The sequence below is a fragment of the Macrosteles quadrilineatus genome, unplaced genomic scaffold, assembly GCF_028750875.1.
Source record: "Macrosteles quadrilineatus isolate MER2022 unplaced genomic scaffold, UCM_ALF_1.0 Scaffold_5__1_contigs__length_97177068, whole genome shotgun sequence".
Lineage (NCBI taxonomy): Eukaryota > Metazoa > Arthropoda > Insecta > Hemiptera > Cicadellidae > Macrosteles > Macrosteles quadrilineatus.
The window spans coordinates 42,928,504-42,940,912 of record NW_026542598.1 but is presented as its reverse complement, the minus strand read 5'-3'; positions in this window follow the sequence as shown (position 1 = coordinate 42,940,912).

Here is a 12,409-nt window from a genome sequence, read left to right as displayed (position 1 = left end):
CAAGAAGAACTGCTTAACTGCATATTTCACAATTTCAGACAGCTGATTCAAAGAAATTAAATATAATATTTTCCATAACTAATGAGGTAGGCTTATTTTAATCTAACCTTTTATCATGGATTATTTATTATAAAACTATGTCAATCATTATAGGAAAAAAGATTCTATAACTGTTGCTGTATCAACTCTGGCTCTGCTTTGGATTTTGTTATGAAAATAATTTTATTGATATGTTTTTATGGAAACAGTATGAAAATTACAATGTATAGATGTTTTGTATGAATTTGGAGGCTACTTTAAATGAATTCTAACTGCTTAACATGTGTTTGATTAACTTAACATAACTTGCACATCACATTGTTTTTTATATGTATATTTAGGTAAATTAAGTTATTGTGTTTTGCTAAGCCTATGCTTAAATTAAACTAAAGAATATCATAAAAACTAAATTGTACGTTGATTTTTGTTTTCTAAAATCTGTTGTATATGTGTAACTATATTTAATTATCAAATGGTAGTACAAAATACTCTTATTTTATCTTAACATAGCTTTCAGTTGGCATTTACTTTATTTGATACATTTATTATTTGTGTCCACACCACTGATTAAATTAAACCAAGGAAAATATCAATCTGTTAGTATGTTTACTTAATGGTAAGTGTGAAAATTTAAAGGCAATGGTCTATGGAATTTATTAAAAGAACTGTTTTGTATATTAACTTGTTTGTTGATATTTTTGTATAGTAGAATCAGAGATGCAATGAAACATATACTGTATTTGCCATTACATTTTTCAGTTCTTGATGCTTTGATAACCATATTAGTTTTGTCTGCTGACTTTACTGCTAAATTATTTGTTTACAATTTTTTATAGTACCTATAGATATAGTTTCTTTAATATTTCAAAAGACTGTATTGATAAGGAACTAACAGCAATATTTCTTAGGTTTATAACAGCTGACTTAGTTTTGCCAATGATTTATTGTGAGTGAAGAAGAAGATGGAAGGATTAGTGATTTAATATAAAGAAGAGTGAAATTTAAACAAATGTTCATTTAAATTTAATAATTAGTATTTTTGCAACTTCAAGATTGAAATTTAAAATGTCAATAATAAATTAAAAGATATGTAATTAAGGGAGATGAAGGTAAGTCATGTATGTAAAAGTTTTATTTGAAGATTTGGTAAGTTTTTCTCACATCAGCCTAGACAAGATTTAAAATAAATCAAAACCAAAAAGGTGGTATCCACTACTTACCAGATTTAAAAGTCATAGTTTAAACGTTTCTATTAAGGCTATAAAAGTTGAATTTTGTTTCTAAAAGTGTGGCGGATGTGTAACTATTATTTGCAACAGATATAAAGATTAAAATGTTTCTATTTTGTGTCCTCTTCCCGTTGCAAAGCACGGGTACAACAGCTAGTATTTTATATATATATTGACAAGCTTCAAATCAAATAAGTATAAAATAAGAACACAACAAATTGAAATACAGGTGGCACTGGAGAGAAGAAGAAACATCATGATTCAGTCAGATTTATTTAGTCGGTGGCAATGATAAGCCAGTGCTGCCCAGCCTGTACAGTTTTAATCAGTTTTATCAATTTATATTCCATTTTAATTATTGTATCAACATGACAGGTTTCAATTAATGTGATTCTGGCAGTCTTTTAAAGAATTTATTGACATACCGTATTGATGATGGGGTTGAATACACAATGACCTGATGAAGGGAACCTCTGGTTGGATAAGGTATGTCATCATTTTATTTTATCAACTTTTAATAGTTTTGCACTTATATCCTTTTTCACAAAATAAACTTTATGACAAAGTGGTGTGATTTGATACCCACCACAATTAGTAAATAGCTGAGTATATTACTTAGCAAAGGGTCAAATTTTAGAGACGCGGAATTTTAAATACGTTTAACGTTTGATACGTTTTAAAACTTGGAATTTATCATTGCTATTTTTACAACTAAAGTTCCAATTTTATGAGAAATTTCGAAAGACTTTCTTCAAGCTTATATCCATCCCCTAGCATGAACACAATTTGACACATTACCAATGTATTTAATATTTAAGACATATTAATTTACCCAAGAGTCTATTTGATCTATTGAGTTGGTTTCGTAGTGGAAAGTTAATTATTATATCAAAGCTCATAATAAATGTTCATGGAACACAAAGCCCAGTGAATGCAACTCCATTCAAACTCCTTCCGCAATCAACAAACAATCCAAGTCAGTGAAGATAACAACAGTTGACTCTCGCGGTGGAACTAACACGACAGCGGAGGATATAAGCTACTCCGGGTGTTAATAATTACTTCAGAAATAGGTACTTTTTCAGGCACTACTTCATTTTTGTAGTTTTTTTACTCTTTCCCGCTATTTCTATGACTCTTCTTAACTTTCTCCTTCCAAAAATCGGCCACATACAGATTGGCCAATGGTTTAAGGGTCGTTTCTAACATACAGATTGACCAAAGGTCCTAATGAGCAGGGGCAAAAAATGGGGGCGGAGCTTACAGCATTGATGTCCCGTGGGGGAGGAGCTTGTCTATTCAAGTCAAGTGTTTGGTAACTTTTTCTAATCTTACCAATCACAGAGGTGGCCAAGCTCAAGAGACGAATTTTACTTTTTAAAACACTAAGTTTTATGTAAACTGTTAAGTAAACAAATAAGGTTTTTAAATTCAACTGTAGCTTAAACAAAACAGTGCGGTATTCTAATACAAATAATAGGCTGTAAAATCTAACTAATTGCTTATTAACTCACTATCAATTTTTTTTAAGTACACAAAGTAATTTTTTTGGGAGGTCGAGTTGGTTACGAAATTGTTTGACCTAGTTATAGCAATAGGGATAATGTTACCATTTAAAAGTCCTGAAGTGTTCTTTCTGTTGAAATTAAATATGAGGAAAGAATAATTGGGTTTAGACATTTTTGTTATGTTTTTATCTACAAACTCATATTATACAAAACTGCATAATTAATAATAGCACAGCTGAGAGAAAGAAAAAAAAACATAGAGGAAAATTCTTTAAATGATAGATAAGTTAATCACATATCTTAACACTTTCCCTCATTTAAAGAATTTTTTAAGTCATTAGTTAAGTCCCATAGCTTGCCACAAAGTCTTCAGTCTTAGCTTATGAAGAGGTTTCGTCATACAGTCTGCCAGTTGGAACTCAGCTGGTACATGGTTAACCTTGACTTGTCCTTCCGCTACAAGCTCCCTGATGAAGAAATATCTAATTTTGATACTTTCAAGATTCAAAGCATAAGCATTCTCGTTTTTATGTGTATACCCGTTGTTTGAAAATTACCTTGAATATCTGTCTTAGTATTTCGCACACGATGTTCATTTTTAAGTTCACAAAACCAATCTAGCAATATTCATTATAGGAGTAGCATTTTAACAAAAGTAAAAACAAAAAATAAAAAGATATTCCATTGGAAGTGAAATAACCTGAATAAAATGTTCTACCACAGAGTATAAAAATCTACTCATTTACCGTATTCAACATTTACGTAAACCAAAAATTAAAATTCTAAACTTCAAATAATTTTTAACATTTTGCCTTAAAATCCTGAAATAAATAATAATTTGTTATTAATATTCAGTCAGCTACATTTTCAGTTGCCGCTAAAAGAAAATAATAACTCCAAATTGGAGGTATTATTCCGTTTGGATGATATCCTGTGAAAGCATATAACCTCGTCATATTAGCTTTTAAAATTGCATAGTTTGTGCTGAATTCTGTTGTCAATCGTCTGAACTTGTTAAAGTTTACATCAAAACATATGTCCATAGTACAATTTTGTTTACATCCATACGAAAATTGGGTTATCTGTAAGTCGGTGATGTTTAAGTTAAATCAAGAAAATGTTGTATTATCTATACTACAGTAGGCCTATTATATAAAAATCTAATGGTGTCTGTCTGTATGTGTGTTACTAATAGGTGCAAAACTACTGAACCAACTGGGCTTAAATTTTACAAAATTATAGCTACCACAACAAGGACCATTATTGGACTATTCACATTTCGATGCCCCTTTGGCTTTAAAAGTTCTACATTTTAAGTGAACATTATAAAAGTAGATATTGATTGGTCTCCATGGCTGCAATGAGAACACTAACAATGTTTGTTTACATTTGCTTTGACATTTAAATGTAAACAAGAAGAACTGCTAAACTGCATATTTCACAATTTTAGGCCCCGTTTATGCACCAAAATGGTGCTATCCGCTATTTACCAGATTTAAAAGTTATAACTTTAACTTTTCTATTAAGGCCATAAAAGTTGAATTTTGTTTCTAAAAGCGTTTGCGGATGTGTAACTATTATATACAACAGATGTAAAGATTAAAATGTTTCTATTTTGTGTCCTCTTCCCGTTGCGAAGTACGGGTACAACAGCTAGTTTTGTATAAAATGTAAAGAAGAAAATGGTTTACGTTAGATTTTTTGTTTTCATAGTATGTGTCATTAGTATTATTAATCTTTCTGAAGTTTCCTTGAAGAGATGGCGCACGCAATGAAAATAATAGAGATATGATGATACATCATGTTTTCACCCTTAAAAACTACAATATATCGTAGTACTAATATTGTGAAATTTTGTGAGTTTGTTCGTTTGTTTGATATCCAATCACGCATTAACTACAGGTCGGATCGGGTTGAAATTTGATATGAAGATAGCTTACATTCCCGATTAACATATCTAGACATATTGCCAAAAAAAACATTTCGGGCTCTGCCCCAATGGCTCCATAGTTTCCCATGTTAAACTTATGAGACCACCTCTGTATCTGGTAAGATTAGAAAACGTTAACAAACAGTTTACTTGAATAGACTAGCTCCTCCCCCACACACATCACTGCTGTAAGCTCCGCCCCCATTTTTTGCCCCTGCTCATTAGGACCTTTGGTCAATCTGTATGTTAGAAACGACCCTTAAACCATTGGCCAATCTGTACGCGCGCCAAAAATCTATGTTTAACTTCAGTTTTTTGCCTCTATTTAATTGTTTAATAAGGCCTGACACCGGTGAAGACATGGTCTTGTCTGCCCAATACGCTGCACAAGGAACGTTCTTCCAGGGAGTGCCAAATTCCCCTACCCATAATTCAATGTTTTAGTTATAAAATCGGCCAAAAGATGTCACCACTTGATAGACAAAAGTACGAGGAACGTTTCTCTATCAAAAACCTGCAAACTCTAATTCTGGCGCTTGGAACGTTTTTCCGAGGAGCCATTCAATTGTGAACCGGAGACGAGTGAGGGTCAGCCACTTGCTGGAGCTGAAGGTATGTCGTATAGGTGGGGAAAGCTAATACTATTAGTTAGCTTTAAGCTATGAATTACGCGAAAGAATTATGGAGACACTTTTCTGCAAATAAGTTTTGTACATCCCATACTTGATGGGGTGCGATGAGTGTCTTCTTAACTGTGAGCTTTGACAAAGCTGTACATTAACTGTTGGTTGATTTAGTAAAGGAATATATTTTTTCGAAGCAAATTTTGTTACCTACCTTAATTACTTGTTAATACCTTTTATACTTTACTTTTCATTGAAATGGCGAACATACAAAGTAGGTATTTTAAGCCAAGTATGAATGGAGATGAGGGTAGGATGAGTGGCGCGATCTTGTAGTCTTGTTAGTTACTAAGGCCAACATATTCCTTAAGACACAGCTGTTAATTTAAAAAACTACGTTAATTTAGCCCCTAGAGCCAATGGCAACTGGGACCTACAGTTTATAGTGGAATCCGAACCACATTTTCCCCTAGTCATTAATAAATTGGTCTAATTATCCAGATAGTACTTATAGTCGTAGTACTCACTCGTGCGGGCGTTATCCACACCAGGGAGCATCGCATCCACAGTGCATGCCTATAAATGTGACCTCCTAGTAGTTGGATTACAGGACGACGCCGCCATCCCCATCCTTAAGCTTTTCTTGATGATAATAATCCATACTTACGTTTGTTTACGTGAAACTTCTCAATTTTGATGATTTTATACGTTTAAAAACACTCAACATTAGAGTCGGATTGATAACAAAAAAAGTTAATAAAAACGTCTCAAAATGTTTTGCGTAATTTCCTTGTTTCCCATTCCTCCGCTGTTACCCGAGAACATCCTGTCCAACCATAAAGTAAAACAAACCCACTGTTCGAGTAAAACCATCGGATATGTCCGCTAGACAATGGACGATAACGCTAACGTTACGTTGGTCTGCATTACGTAACGCCGTGACAGGTGTCCGGTGTCTAGTGTTTAATCTGTGAAGGATCCTCCAGTTGTCAAGAAGGTGACGCGGCGAAACAGCTATTTCGTTGTGAAAAATAATAGTGGACGCGGCGAAACAGCTGTTCCGTCAAAAATAATAGTGGAACTTGTGACCAGAGGGAATTTTTAATTATAAATCGGATCTCTAACTTAAGACCCGCTTAGGACCCACGAATATGGTTCATAAACAAATGAGGTCACTATCCCGAATGTCTATACTAATAGCTGTAACACCTGGCTTGACAGTTTCATTTTAAAATTAATAAAATAATTTGTTATTTCGGGCCAGTGACATCATTAGTTTATGATCCATACCGTTTCCGTTCTAATATTCGTGCAAAAGATGTTTCAAGGAAAACATAACTGGAATACAAAAAGAAAATGTTATATTACCTGAATGACTGTTATGTAACAAATATCTTAGCTTTGCCAGTTCTTTATATCGCCGATACTTCTAATGTATGTCTCCCCATAGCGTCACTCTTTCAATCACAAAATTTGAAATCAAGCTATGAATCATCGGTAATATGAGGCTTAAGTTGAAATTATTCAAAAGTACTAGAGAAAGTGGGAAGCAGACGTCGAATGGAACCATCACTTTATTATTCGGACAATCAGCTGATTAGGGGTCAGGCGGTCAACAAGTTTTGCAAGATCGGAAGGAATGTTGAATCCCCAAATTTGTATGGAGATGTTCTTCAGCCAGTATGGCGCAATAAGAGTCCGGTAAGCTAGTCAGGAAGTTGTCCAACTAACTTTGCATCCCACAACATGTGGGTTTATCCTCTAAAAGAAAGCTGTAGAATTTGCATACTGTTGATGGTCTAGTTTTATAGTATATTTTATTAATAGGGCCTAAAGTGTTTCTTTCCGAGACGACACCGAGGTCCGAAAAAGAGCAAGGGTTGAAAAAATTAGGTCTTTGTGATGAACTATATTTCGTCACTGCAGTAAAAACAGCAGTTTTCAACACTTGCGTTGTGGGGCATAAGTAACTCTTTTTCTCCATATGATGAAAAAGTATCATCAGGGGCCGAAGAAAATAGTCATGAACAATAAATATGTCATCACAATAAATATAACCTTTTTTGGTACTTTCCTGTTAAAGGCCAGATTTGCATCAAATTTTAAAATTGCAATAAAATTTAAAACATTCATTATTATCGATGATTTCTTTCCGATACATCGGTATTCTATATTTGATCCGATAATGAACGAGATGTCAGCTGACAACTACGATAAGTAAATATTGTTCAGTATCAACAAACAATATAAGAATATTATATTGAAATGAAAATGTTCTAAACTAACCTTACATAACCAACCAAACTTGCTGTAAAATTTCTAAATTCTGTTTCATTATTACTCACATGCCTTTTCTGTTATCAAACGAAATTTTGAAATGATACAGCAAACCCAGCAAGTTTGGTTGGTTATGTTAGGTTAGTTTAGAACAGTTTTCCTTATTTATGTTTTGCCTAAACAAGATCAGTTGTCAATTTGTAATTTAAATGTGTTTGAAGATATTAAAAACAGATGGTATGGATCATAAAGGAAAACAAAAATATCGGTATATCGAAAGAAATAAGATCGATAGTAATGAATGTTCCCTTTAACAGGAAAGTACCCATTTTTTCAACTCTCACTCATTTTCCTTGTCAAACTTGAAAAGAGTCACTTTACGCCCTAGTGATAACAAATATGATATTTCACTTGCATTATCGGTGGGTGCATTTATAAGGTAGGTAATCAAAAGATGACAGATCTGATCTTGATAAAAGCTAATAGCTTTTTTGAAGGTCCGTAACTGGACCCAGGTGCTTTTTACTACTGGGAATTCATTAAATGGTGTTGGTCAAAGAACTACCTGCCGTTATTCACTAATAAAGCTTCTATCGCATCAATTCAACACTAACCCTTGAGTCATTTCCACCGAAAAGTCAGTAACTTTTTGATGGATCAAAACTGGACCCAACTGTCCCTGATCATTGGACTTTAAATAAATTGTGTTGACTGATGTAACAGCTGATCTTAGTCAGTAACAAAGCTGCACAGATCATCTCACAACATTCTACACTCATCCTTCACTCATTTGGTTAAAATGTGCACCTAGGTGGCGTCCCCATCCCAATTAATTGATAATTGATAATTTGAATTATAAAAATAGGCTGTAACAAATTTCAAAAAGAATTTAGGTTAATCAATCTTCTAAAGCTATTGGCTTTACAACATCTTCTGAAAGGAATCGTTTTAAGGGAACGACTCCAAAAATTGATCCAATAAATACTTTGGTCGGATGAAAGTGAACGATTCATGATGAACGGGGCTCGTACGTCTGACGGCCGCAGACAGTCAAATTACCGAGTCGTACGTTGAAGATAAGATCAGAAAGGAAAGGATTGGTGACTAGCATCGAACGTGTCTATGCGCGTGAAAGGCTAAATTTTGTAATAGAGAAGAATTTCATTGCATCACCCGAAGAGGAGGCGGAAGACTTTTGCATATCGTGGAAAGATATACAGAAGATATACTAGAATTGCTGGTGGGTATTCGCATGGTTTACTGTTTAAAAACCAGTACCCCCTAATAACACCCTCTTCATAAATCGACATTGTGTTTGAATACCTACTCAAACATTTAATGCCAAAGAGTGTCATATTAAAATATTAAATGAACATATTTTGTCATGAAAAAAGAAGAACAAGCTTTAAACAAATGTACTGTATGAGAAGTTCTGGTAAAACATAGTAATTGAAAATAAACTTGTAGGTATACAACTAATTTATTTGGTAATCGTGCAACTTAAATGTGTTTTTTAGTTTTTCTCTTCAGCTTTTTAAGTCCAAATTAAATATTGTTTTTAAAATTGAAAGGCGTCTTTGAAACAGCCAATCTATATATTAATTTGAAACTGTTTTTCTTTGTCATAGCTATTTTGAGAGAACGGCTGGGCGTAGAAACTCGGTAGGGGTGTCTAAAGAAAGGTCTTGGTCTGTAGATGAGCCATCAAAAGAGAAACGTGGTAAATTCCCTCGGGGCTCTGCCCCAGTGGCCTTTAAAGTCCCATCCCATGTTATTCTTATGGAGGAAAACGGGGGTTTTGTCACAGCTAATTTGAGAGAACGGCTGGGTGTAGAAACTTGGTAGGGGTGTCTAAAGAAAGGTATTGGTCTGTAGGTGAGCCCTCAAAAGAGAAACGAGGTAAATTTCCTTGGGGCTCTGCCCCAGAGGCCTTTAAAGTTCACTCAGCAATTTTGTTTACATTATGATCATATGGATAATTTTACACTACTTTTAATGAACCAGCTGTTAATATTAAAATTGTATTCAAAGGTCTACTGAAACTGTCAAAATTAAATGTTTACATTATTATTTATGATTTTCAATTGATTCTCCACTACATGGTAAGTTTTTTATAGTTTAAACAAAATGATGAATTTATGATACATTTTAAATGTTTTGTTCAAAAATCTATGCTTTATTGCTCTTAGAAAATTTTAAATTATGAAATAAGTGTGACATATCATTTTCAAAGGAACATATAATTATTCCTTATCGGGTTAGCTTATATATATTGTAAGGTTTCCACTTGCCTTTTTTCCTACTTTCAATCACCATTTATTTTTTAATTCAAGAGAGAACACCAGAAATTCATTTATTGGTATGAAAGTTTTCGATAATCGGGTTGAAAATTAATTGTGTCATAGATGAGTAACTTGCATTGAGGATGAGAGCTGTGTTCAAGTTTTGGAATATACTAACTACGGAGTACGTTTCATCTATGGTTTTGGTGAAGTAGGTGAACTAATTTCAATTCAGGTATTTAAAAAATGTGCAGGCCTACAGGGGTTTTACTTTGATGTACAAATGTAGCTAGGTCGAACAACGCATCTAAACCTCACTACATACAACACATTCAGCAGATTTGTTATTATGACCATATGTATAATTTTACACTACTTTTTAATGAAACAGCTGTTAATATTTAAATTGTGATTTACTGAATTTGTCAAAATGAAGTATTTGCAATGGTTTTTTTATATTTAAAATCGATTTTCTTCTGCATCGTGTCATGTTTTGCAATATAATGTTCTATTGCCAAATCAGTGGAAAATACTAATATCACAGTAACTCTTAAAATTATTTCTTATGACGTTAACTTATGTCTATTGTATGGGTTGGTTTCTGCCTTTTTTTACCACTTCTTGGAGATTGTACGTAGGCGTGTTGCACGTAGATGATATTATTTGGCATATTGCATCTGTAGACGATACTTGGGTTGGTGTAATTATTACAATGGAAAAAAGCGAGAAATCCTGGACAATTTGATATAGGTAGGCCTACTAAAAATAAAACTGAATTAACACTGTGCTAAGTTTCTTGAGCAATCATTGAAAGAGCCGATTGCTAACTATGGAAACATAAGAAAGACATACAACACAACCAAGTAGAAGAAATAGAAATAATGTTTTTTCTTCATTTATAATCGTTATTATAGTGAACCTAATGCGGCTATGAGTGGGAAAATTTTGTAGAAAACTCTAAAAACCAAGATCAGCTTTTGAAAAAAGATAAGATACTGTGTATTTACAAACAATTTTGATTATATCTAACTGTTGTGTACATCGTGAGTATTTCCATAATCTTTGAGTCGACTTTTATAAAGTCATCGGAAATTATGACCGTTATTCGTTTTAAAATAACGCCTGTAATGGTTCGCAATTGCTCGAATTCGAGCAACAGGTACACTAGTACTGTATTATTTGTACCATGTTACTTATAATTATAGCACTAAAATTAATTATTCAAGCTTGAATAGCATTTCGTGGGTGAATTAAATACTATTCCTGACTGTAAAATATTTCTTAATCGGAATCGGGAACGGGACGATTGGCACACATTTTTGGATCTTCTGCCCATGGCAGTATTGGCACAATCATTTGAGCGGAATAAGTAGGGTCAACTCGCCTGCTTGGAAAAGGCACGATTGGCACAACCGCTCGACCAGGTAGACGCCATCGAACGAGGGGAAACGGGAAGTTGCTACGACAGACATTTGCCGGTAATATCGTGTATTTTCAATGGTTAGGTTAGGTTATGTTAGCTTGGGTTAGGTTCGGCTAGGTTGAGTTAAGTTAGGTTAGGTTAGTTAAGTTAAGTTAGGTTAGGTTAAGTGAAGTTAGGTTAGGTTAAGTTAAGTTAGGTTGGGTTAGTGTAGTTTTATTTGGGTCCAGCTGGGGTAGTGACCGTAGCAGCAGATTTGTCGCTCAAACTTACACCATGGATGAAGTAATCGCTTACTCTAATAAGCACTACAGCATGGACTTTGTGGGGACACAACTATTTCCATTTTCCCGCATTCTGGCTACCTGCCTACTACTTCTTTACCGGTCTGTTGTGCCAATCGTGCCTTTCCGAACCTTACAATTTGGCCCTTCTTAATCCCCTCTAATGATTGTGCCAGTCGTGCTATTCCAAATCGGCTAAAAATGTGTGCCAATCGTTCTACGGCCTCAGAATCAGCTATGTATTCTTATAAAAAAAAATTATTAGTACATTTTAAAGTTTTCAAGCAACTTGCCAAACGGCAAACAAAGAGATCTCATTGGTGGTAATTCAATTAAAAATAAAAAGGGAGCTTTAAATCATAAATAACTTTTTACATCATAATAACGCATATTATACCGCGTGATAGTAATTCATTTCAAAATACATAAACACCCAAACTTATAAAAAAGGTCCTGTGTTACATTCTTATGTTATTGTCACATTGGTTTTTCTTAATGTTGACTTTTATAATCATTAAAACATGATAAAACCACTAACTTAATTTGGTAAAAAAATAACTATTTACGGTATGTTACAATGGACATAACGATGTCTTTCTAAACGTTTCAATCACAAACAGCTGTTTATAGCGTATTGTTGCAAAGCTCAACTAATGTGAACAGTTGATTTATGCTGGCTGAAAAGGACAAGGTGAAACTATGAAGACATAAACGTCTTATCATAACTCCAGTAGCTTGAAATTGAGCACAATCAACTGACAATGTCATAATCAAAGTGGAAATGTTTCCTATCTACACGCAGTACCTTTGGCTATAT